This window comes from Sus scrofa, chromosome 7 (genome assembly GCF_000003025.6).
Source record: "Sus scrofa isolate TJ Tabasco breed Duroc chromosome 7, Sscrofa11.1, whole genome shotgun sequence".
Lineage (NCBI taxonomy): Eukaryota > Metazoa > Chordata > Mammalia > Artiodactyla > Suidae > Sus > Sus scrofa.
This window is the reverse complement of record NC_010449.5, coordinates 71,189,845-71,212,836: the sequence shown is the minus strand read 5'-3', so window position 1 is coordinate 71,212,836 and position 22,992 is coordinate 71,189,845. Positions and strand designations below refer to the sequence as shown.

At 32.5% G+C, this 22,992-nt stretch overlaps 1 long non-coding RNA gene across 1 annotated transcript in view; it reads right to left on the bottom strand.

Annotated features, from left to right (window-relative positions):
• Positions 1 to 22,992, bottom strand: part of LOC102165728 — a 169,239-nt gene that overhangs the window by 24,742 nt on the left and 121,505 nt on the right. The window contains exons 2-3 of the long non-coding RNA XR_002345876.1: positions 15,835 to 15,882; positions 15,081 to 15,181 (exon numbers count right to left, since the gene is read on the bottom strand). This is a non-coding gene — a long non-coding RNA (uncharacterized LOC102165728). The remainder of the gene's footprint in view (positions 1 to 15,080; positions 15,182 to 15,834; positions 15,883 to 22,992) is intronic.

The following is a 22,992-nucleotide window of genomic DNA, read 5'->3' as shown; positions in this document are numbered from 1 at the left end:
ACATTTTTACCTTTCTTATGTCACTCTTCAAAGTCTTCTTGATATGTATTCTTCCTCTCATCATTAAATACCTATCTTACAGACTTCTCCAACTACTCCTCGTTTGCAGTATATATGTCTTACCTCATCATTCATTTAAGTTCTTTTTGTTTGTTTGATTAGCAATACAAATTAGGCCAGTTCCAATAAAAAGACATACCAGTGCCCAACAGAGTGGCTTTCATATATAAAATGTCCAAAATTATTTGCATGAATTATTGGATAAATTAATGAAAATGTGAATATTGATTGTTGTTTTGTTATACATGTTTGCTTTGGTTGCCTATTTACTGACATGCCCAGCTTCTCATTTTCCAGGTGGGAAATTATGTTAGAGAAAATGGTAATTGGTTCCTTATAGGTTAAGGCAGTATCAAATCAACCTTTGGGGAGCTGGAGCAATTTAGTCAAGTTGCAGTAGTGAGAAGCTCCAGCAAACAAGTTGTCACCCTCGATTTTGCAACCTCTTCAGTGGGCTCTAACTGGTTCTATTGAGTTTGGACTCTATAAGCCCAATATCATTCTGCAATTGAACAGCCTTATAATCTCCTTTAAGTTTAAAGGGATGATCTAGAACATGATTCTACCTTTGGGCTTTGGCTCAAGATTAAACAAGATTTTGATCATGGGTAGCCCTTGTCAAGTATTAAGACTAATTTTAGATTAAAGCATAAGCATAATTCTAAAAGATAAGAGATCTAGCCTTTATAAGTATAGAAAAACTCATATTTATTATTCAAATTTGTGTTTTCCTTGTTTAAAAGCCCATGCATCCCACTCATTTATATATTTATGTATGTGTAAATATCTGTAAATATTATATATTTATAGATGATAGCACTACAAAATACCAGCATTGTAAAAATAATTTTCTATGAGCCATTTTCTACATATTATGAGGAAGATTATATTTTCTAGTATTCTGGCTGCCATGAAATAATAAACCTACCAATTTTTTTTTTTTTTTTTTTTTTTTTTTTTTTTTGCTATTTTAGGGCTGCACCCATGGCATATGGAGGTTCCCAGGCTAGGGGTCAAATCGGAGCTGTAGCCGCCCGCCTTCCCCATAGTTACAGCAACGCAGGATCCGAGCTGCATCTGCGACCTTCACCACAGCTCACAGGCAACACCGGATCCTTAGCCCACTGAGCAAGGCAAGGGATGGAACCTTCATCCTCATGTATCCTAGTTGGGTTCATTAACCACTGAGCCACAAAGGGAACTCCCCAAACTTTTTTTGAGTTGTCTAAGAAAACTCATTTTAAAAACACCAGTCTCCATTTCCCTTAATCAGACATAGATCACTTGGAAAATTTTTAAGTCTGAACCAGCAATAATAAAAATTGTAATACCATTTCTTTGTAAATTAACTAAGAATTCTTTTAAGTGAAAGAAAGTGTTCACTAAATAGAAGAAAATGAACTTCCCTTTTATTGCCTCTTACAAATTGCGAGTAGCTATTCCCCTAGCCTGCTGAAATGAAGTCAAGAATGTTGCTTCTTGCTAAGAATTTCAGATTTCTGACAAATATGACTAATATCCTTTGTGATATTTCAACTAGATGGCTTAATGTAATGATTGATGATAATGATATTGTTGATGATGATGATGACAGCTAGCATAAGTTAAATGAATATTATGTCTTATTCTGCTCTTCAAAACAGATCCAAAAAACATGTTATATTATTTCCCCATTTTACTTAGAGAAAACTGGTGCATAGAGAAGCTAAGAAACTTGGCATGGCCAATCCAATTCTATCTAATCTCACAACATGGGCTCTATTTATTACAGAATATTGTGAATGCCTAATTCTCAGGTTTTATGACAATCGAAATTTCAACAAAAACTGAAATTATGTTAGAAATTTATATAATTGGGGCAGCTTCATTCTGAAGAGTAAACAAAGATTTAAGAGAATGAATTTTGATGTCAATTAAGCAGCCAATTTATTTTTCTTATTCATTCCTGTTCTTGTTCCTTTTTTCCCATATAATAATGAAGACATATATGAATGCATAGGGAAATAACTAATAAGTCACTAAATGTAGATACTTTAAAGCACAATATAAAAGAATATATAGTAAAATCAAGTTACCAGAGTGTTTCCTTAAAATGTATTGATATTATGCAAAACTAACATTGGTATTCTGCATAAAATTCTGTCACTTGAATGAATACTAGTTCGGTATTTCCTGCTCATTTTTATTTTAAAATCTCACAGTATTATGTATTCCTTTTTAAGGTATTCTTTACCAGTTCAGCCATCAGAATATTTTACAGCTAGTGTTTGTTTTGATTGGTTGGTGTCCACTTTAACTTGCTTGCCTGTTCTGTAACTGTTGTTTAATATTTTTTAATATCACTACTAGTTTTTTGATTTCCCTTAGGGACTTTGAAATCAATACTGCATGGTAGATGAGCTGGTCCTGGTCCATCAAAAAGCAGATGCCAAGTCAGAATTACATTTGAATAAATTTTAGTAGAGGAAAAGCCTATATAAGAAAATGGGAGGGAGCTGGGATGACAGGGATGGTTACTCTTATACAATGGCCTAATGGCTATCCCAGTTATTCCAGTGCCTCCCTTTTAATCTAAAAATATTTTTAAATAACTTCTGTACATAGTATCATTTTTCTTCATTGTCATATATGTTATGAAATCTGCCAGTGTTTCCAAAACTGGCTAGTTTTGGAATTATGTTCTCTAAGCATATTGTTAGAAATATTTTTTCCTCCCAAAAAAAAATAATAGGAAGAGATAAAATATCCAATTAGACAATAATCCAATAATTGACAGATTAATAATCCTACTCTAGACAATGAAAATTTCAGTAATAGTTTATTCATTTGCTTACTTACATGAAGAACAGAAGTTGAAACCTCAAAATTGGCCTTTTTTATTGTGGGGTTTATTTGGGGTTTTTTTTGGAAAATGGTAGGAAAAAAAAAGAAAAGAAATTGGGATGTTTGATCACAATTTTGTGTTTACCTCTTATCAAATCCAAGGAACAAATGACAAATAGTTAAAATATAGATTTCTGTTTTAAATAAGTATGGTTTTCTGGTGGTAATATTTTAAAATTATGAGTTTAAATTCCTTGATTGATCTACAACATCAAACAACAAAAATAACAAAAAGCAAACAGTTTAAGGCTAGTAGTTCTCCGCTATCACTTGATTTGGTACTTTTTGTTTTCAAACTGAGATTAGAGAGTAAGTGAACCAGCAAAAGACAATTAAGTTGAAGCTACACTTGTTTTCTCAAGTACTCAGCAATATGAATGCAGACATAATGCTCTTTTTATTCACCAGGCACACAAATAAATCAACTTTAATGTCAATAAAGTCAGTAATGATAGATTTCATCACTAAAATATAACTAAGCAATAATGACCAGGAAGAAAGTAAGTAGCTCACAAAAGCAGAAGCGATTTCTTTTTTGTCCTAGGTGAAGTCAAGGGTATCTGAAAAGACTGGCCTTTTCCCCTCTATTATTAACTGCAAATCATTCTTGCCATGTTAGAAAGCAGATTGTTTTTTTCAAGTGTTATACACCATTATGTTTGGATCACATAACCTGACCTTATTCCAAGCAACTTAAACTCTATTTCCAATTAGCAAGAATGCTTATAGTGAAGATGAAGTCTATCTGACTATTTAGCCTTTCTTATATCAATTCGAGCAGAAATTTATATTCTCTATTCCCTTTGTGCCGTTGTTACCTTATGGCCAATTGTACCAATTTATTTTCATTGCTGGGTTGTTTTCATTTTTACATCTACCAAAACCACAACAAAAAAAGCCAGTTTTTATGTTTTTCAATTTCTATTCCTGGTGAGCTGAAAAATTCTGCATATTAACAGTAGGGAATGGCAAAGTAAAGGGCTTGTTTGTGCAATTAAAAAAAAATTTTTAATGCAAAAGCCACATTTGAGACATAGCTAAAACCACCACTTGAAAAAAATGCTATAAATTACATGCTTTGTCCCAATTTATGTCTTAAAACAATACATTGCCATTTTACTTATGGAGTGTTTAAACCATGGTCTTAGCACTTGGTGGCCAGTGTCAATGTATTTGGCTGACAGCCAACCAATATCTGAGCAAATACACTTAGTTCAGTTAGTTCACCCATCTGTCTTTTATATATGTCTACTCTTTAGAAAGCTCTTACTAAAAGCAACAATTTTTCATCCAACTTCATCACTGCCTTTGGGATCTTATTTAACGAGAAGATAAATTATTTTCTTGCTCACAATATTATAAATAATCTTTAATTTTAAATAAAGTTTAAAAATTCCAACCTCAAGTAAAAATGAGCAGACTTTTTCCCACTTAATGGTTTTAAATCATCTGATTCTGCCTTTACTTTGTATTTCACTGGAACAGAATTAAATAGAATAGAGGAAATGCTTATTGAAAACATTTTTATTAGGATAGCTTAAGTTTACTAATTCAATTTAATTTCTTATGCTCAAATATGGCTTATCATTTCATTTTTAATCTTGATTCATTTTCTTAAATTACGAAGAAATTATTATTATAAGGAATAATTTTCTAGAAAACTGAAAATTAGCTGTATAAAATTTAAACACAGTCATTGGTATATATAGTTGTAGAATTTAATATTGGACAAAAATAAATGTTCACTAAAAATAATCTCATATTTTATTAACAATAATCCACTTACATATGAAAACTGAAAATCATATCTATTTTCCAGATACTTTTCAATCTATCACCACATAATACTAGAGGAGTCTAAATATTAGAGAATATGGTAATACATCAAGAACTCTTTCTTATATCACTTTACATTCACCTATGTATTTTTGAATATATTCAGTTCAGCTTTGTATGTGGTTTATATTAATGTAGGTAAATGGAATATCTAAATTGCAGTATGTTTGTGATGCTTCATTTATTCACTTTCTAAAATTTATTATGGTTGATTAACAATGTCATGATAATTTCTGCTGTGCAGTAAAGTGATTCAGTTGAATGTGTACACACATCCATTCTCTTTTAGATTCTTTTCCCACATAAATTATCCCAGAATATTGGGTAGAGTTCTCTGTGCTATATAGCAGGTTCCCTTTGGTCAATCATTGCATTTACCTCAGTGTGCATATTCCAATCCCAAATCCCTAGTCCATTTCCCCCTGACATGTTCCCTTTGGTAACCATAAGTTTTTCAAAGGCTGTGAGTCTGTTTCTGTTCCTCAAAAGTTTGGTTATATCCTTTTTATTTAGATTCCACATATAAGTGATATCATATGATGTTTGCCTTTCATTGTCTAATAAACCTCACTTAGTATGATAATCTCTAGGTCTATCCATGTTGCTACAATTGGCATTATTTCATTCTTTTTTATTGCTGAGTAATATTTCACTGTATATATGTACCACATCTTCTTTACCCATTCCGCTGTAGATGGACATTTAGATTCCTTCAATGTCTTGGCTATTGTAAACAGTGCTGCAATGAACACTGGGGTGTTTGTGGTGCTTCATCTTAAAGCTTACTATTTAAGCTACTGTAGAAAACTGTGAATTGAAATATTATTCCAAAGAAATATAGGTAGCTCTATGCTAAGGAGACTATAATTACATTTATTCAAAAAGCAAATGAATTAGCAAAACTGTCATCATTCCAGATTGCCATTGCTTTACTATTTCTTATTGCCACTTGGCAAAAAAAAAAAAAAAAAAAAAAAAAATCAATATACAGATTACCTTACAAGAGATATGAAACACTGGTCAATTTAGGCATTAGAAAATGATACTAGTTTTTTTAAATTACTTCCTATATAATTCATGTGGGAAAATGCCATATTCTCTAGAAAAGATAGTTTCAAAGAATTGTTCCCAGATTTTGGTTTCCAGTATCGTGCAATAAATTCCTAACAGAGCAATTCTTCAGAAGAGAACAAATAAAAACTCTGGACAAAAAATACAAAATGAAACTTCCTAGTACTAAAAAGCAGGTAGATTTTTGGAGAGGAGTCCACATTTTGGAAAAGGGACTATTACAAGGTGCATTTCCTGTTTTGGACCTGAAGACAGACAACTGTTGTAGCATGATGCAGATGACTAAAACTCAGATAATATACCCTATATGCCTCATATCTGAAAATCCAGAACAAGGAAAACAAGGTAACTGGAATAGCTAGAGAAGGAGTGACCTGAAAACATAGAGATTAAGAGAAGAAGAGTCCCAAATATTGTGTATAAATAAAAGTACTATTTAAATTTTGAAAGGGAGTTAATTGAATTTGTACATTTCTTTGAGTAGTAGTAGTATACAAATTTGTACACATTAATTCTGCCAATGCATGAGCATAGAATAACTTTCAGATTATATGTCTTCATTTTTTCATTAATATAGTTTTCAGAGTACAGGTCAGGTTTTTCATCACCTTGGTTAAATTCATTCCTAGATGTTTCACTCTTTTGGATGCAATTGTAAATGGGATTGTTTTCTTAATTTCTCTTTCTGATACTTTGTCATTAGTGCGTAAAAATGGAACATAGTTTTACAAATTGTTTTTGTATCCTGCAGATTACTGAATTCGTTTATTCTAACACTTTTTTTTGGTAGGGTCTTCAGGGTTTTCTCTATATCATGTCATGCCACCTACAAATTGTGATGGTTGTGATTCTTCCTTTCTGATTTTCATGCTTGTTATTTCTTTTCCCCCACCTAATTGTTTTGAGTAGGATTTCCAGTACTATGTAGACTAGAAGTAGTAATAGTGGGCACCCTTATCTTGTTCTTGATCTTAGAGGAAGAGCTTTTAGCTTGTCATCTAGTCGGGTACTTGCCACATATGACTTTGATTACATTGAGGTAATTTCTTCTATTCCTAGTTTATTGAGAATTTTTATCATGAAAAGATATATAAGGTCTTTTCTGCATCTATTGAGATGATCATATGATTTGTATCTTTAATTCTGTTAATATGGTGTATCACATTGATCGATGGATGGATGGATGTTGAACCATCCTTGCATAGTTGGAATAAACCCCACTGAATCATGGTATATGAGCCTTTTAATGTATTATTGAATTCAGTTTACTAATGTTTGTTGAGAATTTTTGCACCTGTGTTCATTATAGACATTGGCATGTAATTTTCTTATGGCATGCTTGTCTGGTTTTGGTACCAAGGGTAATGCTGGCCTTGTGAAATGCATTTGGAAGTGTTTCAAATGTAAAATGCATTTGGAAGTTGGAAGATTGATTTCTAGTTTCATGCCATTTGGTAAGAAAAAATGCTTGGTATGGTTTTAATCTTCTTAAATGTATTAAGACTTGTTTTGTAGCCTAACATATAATCTGTCTTAGAAAATATTTCATACGTGCACGAAAATAATGTGTATTCTCTTTGCCTTTCTATGAATTTTTAATAAGTCAATTTGGTCTAAAATGTCATTTAAGATAAATATATTTCATTGATTTTTTTATGCATGATCTATCCATTGATAAAATTGGATATTAAATTCCCTTACTATTATTTTATTGCTACCCATTTCTCTGTTAAGGTTTGTTAATATTTATATATTTTGGTGCTAAATGTTAAACATATTTAGGTAAAATCCTTCAAAATGTTCCTTACTAAAATATTTAGGTAAAATCCTACAGTCAGTAATATAGCATTCTATCATTTTGTGTAACAGATGCAACATACCATGATATCAATGTACCATGAATTATTCAATCATATCTTCTTCTGATACTGTTTATCAAATATATCTCAAAGAATAAAAAATCATAGGAGCTAGGGGTTTGTGTATATCTCCTCATTTTCAACATTTCTACTATCTTGTTTTCAGTGTTTCCTTTTTAACAGTACAGGACCACATTTTGTTTATTAATGCAGTGTAAGAAAATTCAAACCTTTCAATGTCATATAATGATATCCTCTGTAAGAAAATTCAAACCTTTCAAATGTCACATAACAATACACATTAAATTTATTTCTACCACCTTACTATATGTTTAAAAGTTTTTATTAGTATTGTTTTACTATTCTTTTATTTAAAAAGTAATGATTGACCAAAATTTAATTGTTATATTCCCTCTAATTTTTGAAATCCCTTATTCTACTCTTACTTATCGTCTCTTTTACTGCCTTCATCAATAAAATTTTGATGTAATATTTTTATATCATGATAGAAAGGGAATACCCTCTTTCACTGTTCCTTGATTTCATTAGTTCCCATTCACATGGAAAATTCAATATATCCATTCAATGTCTTTTGGCCTCTTAGGGACCAGGGTAAATAGTGATCTTCAATATAGCCTGGGTCCACCTTTGTTCACAGCTCCAAAGATTTCTGTAGTCCAACTTCTTTTCAATATCTTCAGCTTTCTTGAATTTTCTCTGTCCTTTCTGACACTTATCTCTAGGTTTTGACCCATTGCCTGGGGAGAAAAGCCCCATGCTAGTGCTCCAAGCTGGACTTAAAGACAGCCTAATATCTCACTTTTCACAGAGGTGATAAGCCTGAGAATCTGTTTGGAACTAGATAAGAAAAAGCCACATTTTTTTCTCCTCCTTCCTACAAATGAGTTATAGGCATTTGACTCTGAATGTATGCATGTGTGTGTGTATATTCATGTGTATATATATATATATATGTGTGTGTGTGTGTGTGTGTGTATAGGTTTTATATATAGCAATTTGACTAAAATGGCTTTTAATTGATAACAAATTAAAATGTCCATGTATAGATATTTAAGTTGTTATTACTCTATGGAAATGCTTGGGTGCACAATAGATATAACCCTTTTCATCATTCATTAGCCTTCATGTCAATCTTTATTATGTATATGATATTTTGCACTGAGATATATCTAATGCAATCAAAAGTCTTCCCTTTAAACTTTGGGTTTACTATGTGAAATAAAAGGTGTGTTTACATTGGTTGCCTAGGAATAATTTTTAAAATGTAATTTTGGTACCTAGGTATATAATATGTTATTATTCATCTGTAGCAATAAATCAGTTTAGGAGTTCCCCTTTTGGCTCAGGGAATTAAGGACCCTATATTGTCTCTGTGGGAATACGAGTTTGATCCCTGGCCTGGCTAAGTGGGTTAAGGATCAAGCATTGCTTCAACTGTAGCATATGTCTCAAATGCAGTGCAGATCCATTGTTGCAGTGACTGTGGCATAAGCCCCAGCTGCAGCTCTGATTTCACCCCTGGCACAGGAACTTCCATGTGCCACAGGTGCAGGAGTGGTAAAAAAAAAAAAAGAAATCAGTTTAAAGTGAAACTAAATTTCCCCATGAAACAAACTTATCATTGGAGAAGGTAGCCAATATTTTTGTATTTAAAATTAAAAGGCTTGATTTTCCCATTACTTGGAACTGATTATCTATATACCCATGTTTCTATTTTGGGGAGTAATCTGTTCTAATTCTATGAATTTAAATTGTACCCAAATTTAAACCTTTTAGATTTTTTTAATAGCATCCACTTAATTTTGTTAGCATAGGAATGTAAGAAGCAGATGATAAAATTAGAGCTGTGATTCTCCTTAATGTATTTGTATAGTATATGAGAAGTGTAGAGCTAATCTGTAACTGTTTCTTTTCTCTAGTTTTAGTGAGATGTAGAATATTATTCTTTATTTAATGTTTGAGTTAGTTCATGTCAAGAGTAAATTCATGCTTACAATTTCTACAGAAAGACAAATATAGCAACAGCTATAACATGTAAGAACATTCTTACTTAGAACTTCATTATATTCATAATAGTTAAAATTTGAAGTAAGAGAGCTATGCCTAATATTTCTTCCAAAAGTCTATTTACATTCTCAGTTACCTTTAAAATTTTTTAATTCATTATTTATTAAGTAACTGTGATGAGAAGTATGGAGCAAAGCATAACATTTTTCTTCCATGCTTAGGTGATAGAAATTTGAATTGGAGACATAAATGCCAGATACAGGGCAATTAACTATACTTGGGAGATTCAATGATGCCTCCACAGAGAATTTTTAAATGGCATTTAATGATATGTATGAGTTTTCCAGAAAGAATTTAAGAATGATAATTAAAGCAATTACAAGAGTAAAGTACACATAAGAAGTCATAAAGGAAAGAATGTTCCTGATGTTTCTGAAAATCAGAAGTTTGCTGTGATTATAGCATGTTGTACTTAACATATATGGAGGTGGCTAAAAATTACATGTTGCTAAACAAACAGGTGGCCCAATTTTTACATGCATTTGATAACAAAAATTTCTCCTTAAGCCTCAAATATGTATAAATATTTATTTTTCTTTTTATTACTATGGTTGATTTATATGTACCAATTTCTACTGTATAGCAGTTATTCAGTCATACATATATATATACATTCTTTTTTTATATTATTTTCCATCATGGTCTATCCTAGGAAACTGAATATGTTCCCTGTGCTAAACAGAAGGAACTAATTTATCCAAGCTAAAGGCATTAGTCTGCATCTATTAACTCCAAACTTGAGTTCGCCTCACTCACTCCCCTCTTCTCCCTCTCCTATAGTAACCATAAGTCTGTTTGTATGTCTGTGATTCTGTTTCTCTTTTGGAAATAGGTTCATTTGTGCCATATTTCAGATTCTACATCTCTTATGGTATTTGTCTTTTTCTTTCTCACTGATTTCACTTAGTAGGATAATCTCTAATTGCATCCATGTTGCTGTAAATGACATTTTTTCATTCTTATTTATGGCTGAGTAGTATTCCAATGTATATATGTACTACATCTTCCTAATCTATTCATCTGTTGATTTAGGCATATTTCCATGCTTTGGCTATTGTGAATAGTGCTTCTATGAATATAGGAGTGCATGTATCCTTTTAAGTTATAGATTTGTCTGGCTATATGCCCAGAAGTGGGATTGCTGGATCAAATGGTTGTTCTATACTTAGTTTTCTAAGGAACCTCCATAGGTTTTCCATAGTGGTTGTACAAATGTACATTCCAACCAACAGTGTAGGAGAGTTCCCTTTTCTCCACACCCTCTCCAGCATTTTTTAACTGTAGACTTATTAATCATGTCCATTCTGACCTCTGTGAGCTGGTATCACATTGTAGTTTTGATTTGGATTTCTCTAATAATTAGTGATTTTGTGCATTTTTTCATGTGACTATTGGCAATCTGTATGTCTTCTTTGGAGAAATGTTTATTTAGGCCTTTTGCCCATTTTTCAATTGGGTTGTTTATTCCTTTGTTTTAGAGTTCTATGAGTTATTTTTATATTTTGGAGATTAATCCCTTGTCAGTTGCATCTTTGCAACTATTTTCTATAATTCTATAAGCTGTCTTTTTGTTTTGTGTATGCTTGCCTTTGCTGTGCTAAAGCTTACAATTTTAGGTCCCATTTGTTTATTTTTGTTTTTATTTCTATTGTTTTGGAAGACTGATCTAAGAAAATATTTGTACAGTTTAAGATATTTTCCCTATGTTCTCTTCTATGAGTTTTATGATGTCATGTCTCAGGTTTAAGTCTTTGAGCCATTTTGAGTTTATTTTTGTGCATGTTGTGGGGGTATGTTCTAATTTCATTGATTTACATGCCACTGTTCAGTTTTCTCAAAACCGCTTGCTGGAGAGAATGTCTTTTTCGCATTTTATATTCTTGCCTCCTTTGTTGAAGATTAATTATGATAGGTGTCTGGGTTTGTTTCTGGACTATTCTGTTCCATTGATCCATATGTCTGTTTTCATACCAGTATCATACAGTTTTGATTACTGTAGCTTTGTAGTATTGTCTGAAGTCTTTGAAGTCTGGGAGGTTTATGCCTCCTGCTTTTCTTTTTTTCTTTAGGATTGCTTTGACAGTTCTGGGTCTTTTATGGTTCCATATAAATTTTTGGATTATTTGTTCTAGTTCTGTGAAAGATGACATGAGTAATTTGATAGGGATTACATTAAATATGTAGATTGCTTTGGGAAATATGGCCATTTTACCAATATTCTTCCAATTCAAGAACATGAGATATTTTTCCATTTCTTTGAATCCACTTTAATGTCCTTTATTAATGTTGTATAGATCCCAGCATATAAGTCATTTACCTCCTTGGTCAGGTATATTCCTAGGTATTTTATTTTTTGGTGTGATTTTAAAATATATTGTTTTTTATATTCCTTTTCTAATATTTCATTATTAGTATACAGAAATGCAACTGATTTATGAATGATAATCTTGTATCCTGCTACTTTGCTGAATTTGTTGATCACATTGAGTAATTTTTTTGTGGAGTCTTTAGGGTTTTCTATACATAGTTTGGGGTCATCAGCATACAGTGACAGTTTTACATTTTACATCTTTTCTTCCAATTTAGACACCTTTTATTTCCTTCTTTTTGTCTGATTTCTGTGGCTAGGATTTCCAATACTATATTGAATAAGAGTGGTGCAAGTGGGCATCATTGTGTTGTTCCAGATTTTATTGGGAACGATTTCAGCTTTTCTCCACTGAGTATTGAATTGGCTGTGGGTTTATCATAAATGGATTTTATGATGTTGAAGTATCTTCCATCTATATTCACTTTGGTGAGAGTTTTTATCATGAATGGATGTTAAATTTTTCAAATTCTTTTTGTGCATCTATTGAAATGACTTTTTTTAACTTTTCTTTTGCTAATGTGGTGTGTTACACTGATTCATTTGCTTATGTTGAATCATCCTTGTGAACTTGGGATGAATCTCTCTTCATCATGGTGTATGGTCTTTTTGTCTGTGTGTTGGATTTGGTTGGCTAAAATTTTGTTGAGAATTTCTGCATCTATATTCATCAAAGACATTGATCTATATTTTTTCTTATTGGTAGTATATTTGGTTTTGGTTTTAGTCTGATGGTGACTTGTTAGCCTGTCTTTGGGAGTGTTGCTACTTCTTCAATCTTTTGGAAGATTTTAAGAAGTATTAGTATAAGTTCTTCTTTGTATGTTTTGTAGAATTCATCTGTGAAGCCATCTAGCCCTGGACTTTTTTAGGGAGATTTGTAGTAGTATATATGTCCCTTTAATACTACAAAAAGAACTACCCTATGATCCATCAATCCCATTGCTGGACATATATCTGGGGAAAATCAGAATTTGAAAAGATACACGCAGCCAGTGTTCTTTGCACCACTATTTACAATAGCCAAGATATGGAAGAAACCCTAAATGTCCATCAACAGAGGAATGGGTAAAGAAGATGTGGTACATATATAAAATGGAATACTATTCAGCAATAAAAAGAACAAAATAATTTGCAGCAACATTTATCAACCTGGAGATTATCATACTAAGTGATGTAGGATGCAAAAAGACAAAAATCATAAAGATATCACTTATGTGTGAAATATAAAAAAAGGATACAAATGATCTTATTTACAAAGATAAACTGACTCACAGACTTCAAAAAGAAGCTTATTGTTACCAAAGGGGAAAGGTGATAGGGAGCGATAAACTAGGAGTTTTGTATTTCCATATATACACTACCATATATAAAACAGATAATAAAAAAGAACTTACTGTATAACATAAGCAACACTACTCATACTCTGTAATAAACTATATGGGAAAATCTGAAAAAGAATGGTTATATGTATATGTATAACTGAATCACTTTGCTATATACTGAAACTAACAAAACATTTAAATAATCTACATTTCAATTAAAAAGTAAAAAATGAAATCCAATGGTTTAATAAATTTATTTCAATACCAAAAAAGTGTTAGTTACTTCACTAGATATTTAGTTATCTTTTAATCATTCAAATATTATTGGAGAATTTTTTGTTTTTTCATTTTACAATTCAAATACATGAAGATTTCATCTTGACATTACTGGTTACCCTGAAACAAATTTAATGAGAGAATGTAGACTAATTATACCTGTAGTCTAAGGCTATAATGACAAGAACTTTGTAATATCCAGTAGCAGTAATTTAGATTTCCAAATTGAGTATCTCAACATCAGGTTAAAAAAATTACAGCAAATCACAGTGAAACACCTCTTGATATCCACTATGTTGGCTATAATAAAAAATAGATTTAAAAATGCCGCCAAATATGTGGAGAAACTGGAACCATCATACACTGCTGATGGCAATGTAAAATAATAGAGGTAGTTTTTAAAACAGTCTGGCAGTTACAATGAGGTACCACCTCACACCAGTCACAATGGTCACCATTATTAAGTCCCTGAATAACAAATGTTGGAGAAGGTGTAGAGAAAATCTCTTACACTACTGATGGGAAAGTAAATTGGTACAACCACTATAAGGTTCCTCAGAAAACTAAATATAGAACTGCCAGATGATCCAGGAATCCCACTCCTAGGCATATATATGGACAAAAATATAATCTGAAAAGACACATGCAGCCCTGGTTTATAGCAACAGTATTCACTATAGCCAAGACATGGAAACAACCTAAATGACCAGCAACAGATGAATGGATTAAGAAGATGTGTATATATACAATGGAACACTAGTCAACCATAAAGAAGAATGAAATAATGTCATTTGCAACAACATGGATGCAACTAGAAATTAGTGAAATCAGAAAGAGAAATACTACATGATATCACTTATATATGGAGTCTAAAATATATACAAATGCACCTATCTATGAAACCAAAACAGACTATTAGAGAACAGACCTGTGGTTACCAAGGGAGAGAGGCTGGGAAGAAGACTGAGTATTGAGTAGGAGTTTGGAGTTAGCAGATATGAGCTATTTATATAGGATGGATAAACAACAGGGTCCTACTCTATTGCACAGGGAACTATATACAATATTCTATGATAAACCATAATGGAAAATAATATTTTAAAAGGGTATATATATTTATAACTAAATCACTTTGCTGTGAAGCAAAAATTAACATGACACTGTAATTCAACTATATTTCAATAAAAAATTAATGTGTTAAACTGCATGGTATATGAACCTTATCTCAATAAAAATGTTGCATATAAATAAAATTTTAGAAATTCAGACCCGTAATTTTTGGATATGAACTACAGGATGGTTATATGACTTTACCTAGATCTTCTGTGGAAAGCCGATCTTCAATTTTTCATCTTTTTTTTTGTTGTTATTATGAAAACAGTATCTCTTCCTCTTAGCTGTAGAATAGGAAAAAGCTTGTAGAAAGGAAAAAAAGGTAAAAACTTGGGGAATAAAAATTAAACTTAGTTACAATCACCACTTCTCATGTGTAATATTATTATATACTTGCGTACCCATTCACATATTTGCACACAATAGGGGAAAAAAAGCCAAAATTTGAGTACAAAACTGAATATGTGAAAACAACCACATTTCAAATAAATAATATAAGTATACTAAAGTAAATAAAAAATAAATACAATTCAAATAACTATAAAAAAATCTGGACAATAGACCCTCTGGATAACGTTAAAAAGCACTTTAAACAAATAGTGACTCTCATTCATAGGCTTTTTTCTCACTCTCCCTCTCTTTTTTTTTTTCCCCCAGTAGTATGGAAGAGCAGTTCAGAAAGCATTTTTAATATACTTGAGAAATGAGCAAATAAAATATTTCATGTGTAATGAGTACCAGTTTTCTACTGTTGGGGAAAATAATACAAAGGTGGAACTTAATAGAAGTTGAAAGAATGCAGCTGTGTTGAACTGGTATTGAAGATTTCAGCATGAGTCTCAGATAAATATGGAATATATGTATATACTCTATACTCTGAGGGTATAGAAACAGTGATATCCAGTAGCAATGAGTACATAAAGTGTACATATATATGAATTTTCTTGATACTCACTTCCATTAAAATGTTCACAGCTTCCTGGAGCAATGACTGACACCAGAACTTGGAAGAGAGAGAATAAGATAAGCCTGAAATGCTTTTCTGTACTACTAGGTAAAGAAACAAATATTAAGTATATTTTAATAGGACACTGGAGGTGGTTTATACAGGTTATCACTGGCCAAATATGAGATAGCTGTAGCCACAAAATTATAAATGATAATAATATACTCTACCTTACATAATAAAATTAGAATCTATGAGTCTATAGAAATATTAATTAATAAGTCAATAATGGTAAATGGAAAGCTCCTCCTAACAGTAGAAAATCAACTAAGAAATGTAGAAAGAGTAATATTATTTTCAAACATCATCATAATTTATGTAAGAATCATCCACAGATGCAATAATTAGTGGAAAGGTATTGCATAATGACAGGATATTATATCGTCCCAAAAATGTCTGTTAATGACAGAGTAAAGAAGAAATTGGCAGATATAACCAAATGACAAATTTGATTTTAGTGACAATGAGGTTAATTGATAGCAAGTGATTTCTGATAAGATACACTAAAAAGAACTCAGCGTCATTTCTGTGGTACACTTGCCAAAAGGGCATAAACTAGAGCTAATCATGAGGAAACATTCGGCAGACCTAAATTGAGAGCAGCTGCACAAAATATTTGACGTGTATTCCTGGTATTATTATTATTATTATTATTATTGCCACATCCACAGCATGGGAAAATTTCTGGGACAGCCAGGGAACAAACCTATGCCACAGCAGTGACAATGCTGAATCCTTAATCACTAGGCCTCCAGGGAACACCCTATTGTTTAAACAGGTCCATGTCAAGATATTCAAAGAAGATTCAGAATAGAGGAGACAAAAGACACATGACTGGAATCTAACACCTTTTCTGTATTTTGTTGTAAAGGGCATGATTGGTACAACTGACAAACTGTCAATGCAGTCTTTGAATAATAGTACAGTACTGATGTTAAATTTCTGATTTTGATAATATTATCATGATTATGTAGGACATTTGCTCAGTTTTAGGAGTGATACAATGAAGTACTTAGGAATAAAAGGATGTCATGTATTCAACTTATTCTGGTTCACACAAAAAAAATCAATGGATGATTGAATTAAAAAGATGTGGTATATATACACAATGGAATACTGCTCATCCATAAAAAATAACACGATAATGCCATTTGCAGCAGCATGGATGGAACTAGAGATTCTCATCCTGAGTGAAGCAAGTCAGAAAGAGAAAGACAAATACCATATGATATCACATATCTGGAATATAATATAGGGCACAAATAAACATTTCCACAGAAAAGAAAATCATGGACTTAGAGAATAGACTTGTGGTTGCTGAAGGGGAGGGAGAGGGAGTGGGATGGACTGGGAGCTTGGGGTTAATAGATGCAGATTATTGCCTTTGGAATGGATTAGCAATGGGATCCTGCTGTGTAGCACTGGGAACTATGTCTAGTCACTTATGATGGGGCATGATGTGAGAAAAAAGAACATATACATGTATGTGTAACTGGGTCAGCATGCTGTACAGTTGAAAATTGACAGAACATTGCAAACCAGCTATTATGGAAAAAAAACATTATACTAAGTAACAAATAAAATTAATTAAAAATTTAAAAAAAAGAGAAGGGAGTCTAATTTTCAATTGGAAGTAATTTACATTTCTGCAAGGTAGACAGTAGCCCACCCCACAAAAAAATTATGTTATACAAACATATGCTTGAAAAGTTAAAAAGCCTAAAGCAGATGACATAATGAAAAGTGAAAACTGAGTACTCCGTACTATTAATGAGATTTTCTGTAAAATTATGTAAAAATTAAAAATTAAAAAAAATTCTCCTATAGTCTTGTATTGAAATAATTTTATAATAGTAAAAAATTGATAGATATCACTTAGTAAGAAGATTGAAAAGTATGTATTTTATATATGCGGTAACAGGTGGAATTTTTCGGACGTAGTTAAGATGGGAAATTTGTTGAATGACAAATATTACACTCAAGAAAAAACTCTTTTTAAGACCCGGCCATTAAGTGATCAGCTACAAAGTCTTTGTCAAACATAAACTGCAGATATTTTAGTGAGGAAAGTGAAAATCAAAGTACTTTAACCTAAACTTAAAATCAAATTTCAATTTGAAGAGAACTTATATAGAAAATATAAGAAGAAAACTTAAATGGAATTATTTTAGCTTTTTCTGTAATTTCAAACAAATATTTCCTAAATCAGTAGAAATGTGTGATAAATGCTGGTGTATTTTAGCACATTAACAGAACCTATTAAGATTTAGTAACTTTTGGAGTTCCCGTTGTGGTGCAGTGGTTAATGAATCCACTAGGAACCATGAGGTTGCAGGTTCAATCCCTGGCCTTGCTCAGTGGGTTAAGGATCCGGCATTGCTGTGAGCTGTGGTGTATGTCGCAGACTCAGCTCAGCCACTGCGTTGCTGTGGCTCTGGCAGAGGTCGGCGTCTACAGCTCCAATTAGACCCCTGGCCTTGGAACCTCCATATGCTGAGGGAAGCAGCCCTAGAAAAGGCAAAAAGACAAAAAAAAAAAATAGTAACTTTTCTCAACAGGTACCCACCAATTATTATATTCTTCTTTTAAACAATTATTCCTGAATTGGCATCCCCTGTCTATAATACAAAACTTGAAAATAAATATGGATATATGTGCTTATGATATCCCACATGTTACCAAAAGGGCATAGGTAGGAAAAAATTTTTAAAAACTCATCAAAATTAAGTTGTGACAAATACCTTGATAGGTATATAGATATTACATATCATATTGACTATTAAATAAAACATATAGAAGTATTTATGTCACTATTTAGCCAACAATGTAGCTATCTAATTTCTTAATGATTCTGTATTTTTTGAATACTGAAAGTGAGTTATGTACATTCAATTTGAAAGTTATGAACAATCTTTTCTTTAAGCATAAGAATCTTTTTTTACAATATGACTTTATAAAATTCCCTAGACTAAAGCAGTAACAAGTATAGGCAAATATGAATATAACTAGAAGTACTGCTGTTTAACTTACTGAAGATGTGTTTATGAACATAAAGACAAAGTTGTATAAAATCATTGATTCATAAATTCTTTACTTTCATAGCTAAAAACAATCTAGATACCAACTGCATACAATTAACCTATTTTTGACAAAGACAAAACTGTTAATCCTATTTTTGTGTTAGGATACACCATAAAATTTACGTATAATTGCTTTAAAATTAGGAAGCCTGACCACAGACCAAGTTATTGCATTATATATCTTTTTACCTTACATATGAGATGGTGATATATTGCAAAGTTATTTTACCTAAGGTATTAATTGGGAACTTATTTACATTAAACTTACAACATGGTGGTTAAAGTAATTATTAACTACTACAAACAGTTCAAAGTTGTGCTTCAGGAAGATTCACAAACTGTAGTGTGCTATATTAAATACAGATTAAATGCTTTTAGTCAGTAATTCTAAATATCTCTTGATGCAGTAGAGATCAAGAACTACTGACTAAAAGCATTCAGAACTTTCTGAGTGACATTGCAACTTATATAAATGCTTTATTTTTGTGCAAAATATTTTTACATAATGTGGTTAAATTTAATATTTATCAACAGTGAGACTGAGCTTTGAAAAATCTCATTTTCCCAGCTAAAAGTTGATTCATTTTTCCAATTTTGACATTGTTTTCCAGAAATAAAAACTGTATTTCAAGATGGTGGGGTAGAAGGACTGAAGCACACCTTCTCTCATAAAAGCAACAAAATTACAACCAACTGCTGAATACGCTTCAACTAATAGACTAGAAACTATCAAAAAAGATATCCTACTCCAGAAGATAAAGAGGAGGCCACATGGTAGGAGGGGTGATTACATGGTATAAGCAACCCCATAGGAGGGGTTGGAAGTAGGAGGGGTGATTACATAGTATAAGCAACCACATACCCAGTGGGTGGGTGGCCCACAGACTGGAAAGTATATCTCAGAGGCTCTCCCATGGGAATGAGAGTTCTGAGCCCCAAGTCAGGTTCCCCTGCCTGTGGAGCTGGCATTGGGAGGAGGAGCCCCTGAAGCATTTGGCATTAAGGACAGGGTGGGACTTGTGCACAGGAGCTCCACCAAACTAGAGGAAACAGACTCCACTCTTGAAAGGCTCACCTAGGCTTTCATGTGCACTGGGTCCAGGGCAAAGCAGAGACACCATAGGAAACTGAGTGAGACCTGACTGCAATTCTTGGAGGATCTCCTGGGAAAACAGGGGGTGACTGTGGCTCATTGAAGGGGAAGGGCATTGGAAGCAAAGGTCTTGGTAGTAATCATGAGCCATTTTGGAAAAATCTGGCCCTACCCATCAGGGATGAGAAGCTCCAGGACAAACAATGAACTGGGTGGGAACACAGCACCACCTATCAGCCAAAAGTCTGCCTAAAGAGCCCCCCTACACACACACCCCAGGCACACAATTGCCTCTAATCATACCCAGAGACAAAGCCCTACCATCAGAAAGATAAGAATCAGCTCCACCTATCAGTGGCAGGCAACAGTCCCTCCAATCAGGAAGCCTGCAGCAAATCCCTGTAACCAACTTCAGCCACAAGGGAGGCAAACATCAGAAGTTAGACATGCTACAACCCTATTGTCTGCAGAAAAGGAGACCACACCAAAAATCTATGCAAAATGAAAAGGAAGAGAATTATGACTCATATAAGGAAAAAAGAAAAAAAAAACAGGAAAATAGCTAAGTGATCTGGAGAGTACCAGCCCCCCATGAAAAAAAGACTTGAGACTGATCATAGTAAATATGATTCAAGATCTTGGAAATAAACTGGAGACAAATATTGATAAATTACAAGAAACACTGAGCAAAGAAATAGAAGATTTAAGGATTAAGCATGCAGGGATGCAAAATAAAATAAGTGAAATAAAAAATTCACTAGAAGGAACCAACAGCAGAGTACAGGAGGCAAAAGAATGAATAAGCTAGGTGGAAGATGGACGAGTGGAAATCACTGATGTGGAACAGAAAAGAGAAAGAAGAAATGAAGACGGTCTAAGAGAACTCTGAGACAATATTAAATGCATCAGTTAAGTCCATCTGGTGCTGGACTTTTTTGCAGGGAGGTGGGTTTTTTTTAATTTTTTGTCTTTTTAGGGCCACATCCTTGGCATGTGGAGGTTCCCAGGCTAGTGGTCAAATTGGAGCTGTAACCACCAGCCTGCAACACAACAACACAGGATCTGAGCCATGTCTGCGACCTTTACCACAGCTCACAGCAACACTGGATCCTTAACCTACTGAACGAGGCCAGGGACTGAACCTGCATCCTCATGGATGCTAGTCAGATTCCTTTCCACTAAGCCAAGATGGAAACTCTGGGAAGTGGTTTTTAATTACTGATTATATCTCTACTAGTAATTTGTCTGTTCTGATTTTCTTTCTTCAAGATTCAGTCTTGATAGGTTGCATGTTTCTAGGAATTGTCTCATTTCTTCTAGGTTGTTCATAATAGTCTCTTAAACTCCTTTGTCCTTCTGTGATATAAGTTGTGATAGTTCTTTCATTTCTGATTTATTTGAATTTCTCTTTTCTTCATTGTGAGTCAAGTTAAAGGTTTGTAAGTTTATCTTTTCAAAGAACTTGCACTTAATTTCACTTTTTGATTCTGTTTTATTTTTTCAGCTTCCTATATTTCCACAATGATCTTTGTTATATCCTTCCTTTTACTAATTTTGGCCTTTGTTGACTCTTCTAGTTTAAGAAGGAAAAATAATACTTTTTATTTGAGATTTTTCTTGTTTTGTGACATAGGCATTTATTGCTACAAACTTCCCAGTTAGAACTGCTTTTCCTGCATCCTCTAAATTTTTGGGTATTATATTTCTATTTTCATTTGTGTCAAGGTATTTTTGGTTCACTTTGGATTTCTTCTTTGATCTTTGGTTATTCAATAGTATGTTATTTATAATCTCCATAGTAATAGCAGAGAATTTTAACACCCCACTTACATCAATAGATACATCACCCCAGCAGAAAATGAATAAGGAAAAGTGTCTTAAACTACATGGTAAATCAGAAAGACTTAATCAATATTTAAAGAAAATATTTCATCAAAAACAACAGAATACACATTCTTCTCAAGCACACATTCTAGAGAAAAGATTATGCTTTAGGCCATAAAATAAGTGTTCTAATTTAAGAAAACTGAAATCATATTAAACATCATTTCTGACCACAGCAAAAAAAGTTGTGTTTCTATATATAACAAGGTACTATCAACAACAACAATAAAATACTAGTAAATTCAAGGTGAAAGATCAGTACACTAAAAACTATAAAACACCAATGAGGAGTTCCCATTGTGGCTCAGTGTATTAAGAACCCAACATAATGTCCATGAGGATGTGGGTTCGATTCCTGGACTCACTCAGCAGGTTAAGGATCAACCAGTGCCACAGGCTGTGATACAGGTTGCAGGTATGGCTTGGATCCACATTGCTGTGGCTGTGGTATAGGCTGGTAACTGCAGCTCCAATTTGGCCAACAGCCTGGAACTTTGATATGCCACAGGCACAACCGTAAAAGGAAAATATTTTAAAAAATAAAAAATGAAGAAATAAAAATTAGTGAAAAGATTAATTTTTTCATTATTTATGCTCATAGTTTGGAAAGATTAATATTGTTTAAATGCTCACACAATCCAAAGCAAAAATAAAAAAGAAAAATAAATATTAATATTCTAAAAAAATACTACAAAATTTAATCCATAAGTATTTTAAGTACAAGTATATCATGATAATAATGATTTACCCTATGAATATACAGCACATTTATAAACATCTAGGTATAAATGTATTACACTCTTTGAAAAGAAAAATAGTGTAAGGCTGATTAAAATACTTTTTAAATTAATGAGCACTTGATTAAAATAATATTATTTGTACACTAGCAATATAGGATCACTTTAACATTACAAGAACTATATGAAAGCCACCAACATTAGTGAGATCTTAAATAAACTTATACTTCAAAAATTACAAGATTGTTAACATGGAATATTACTCAATAAACGATGTTCATCTTTTAAAACGTATTTTTTTTTGCAAAATCAC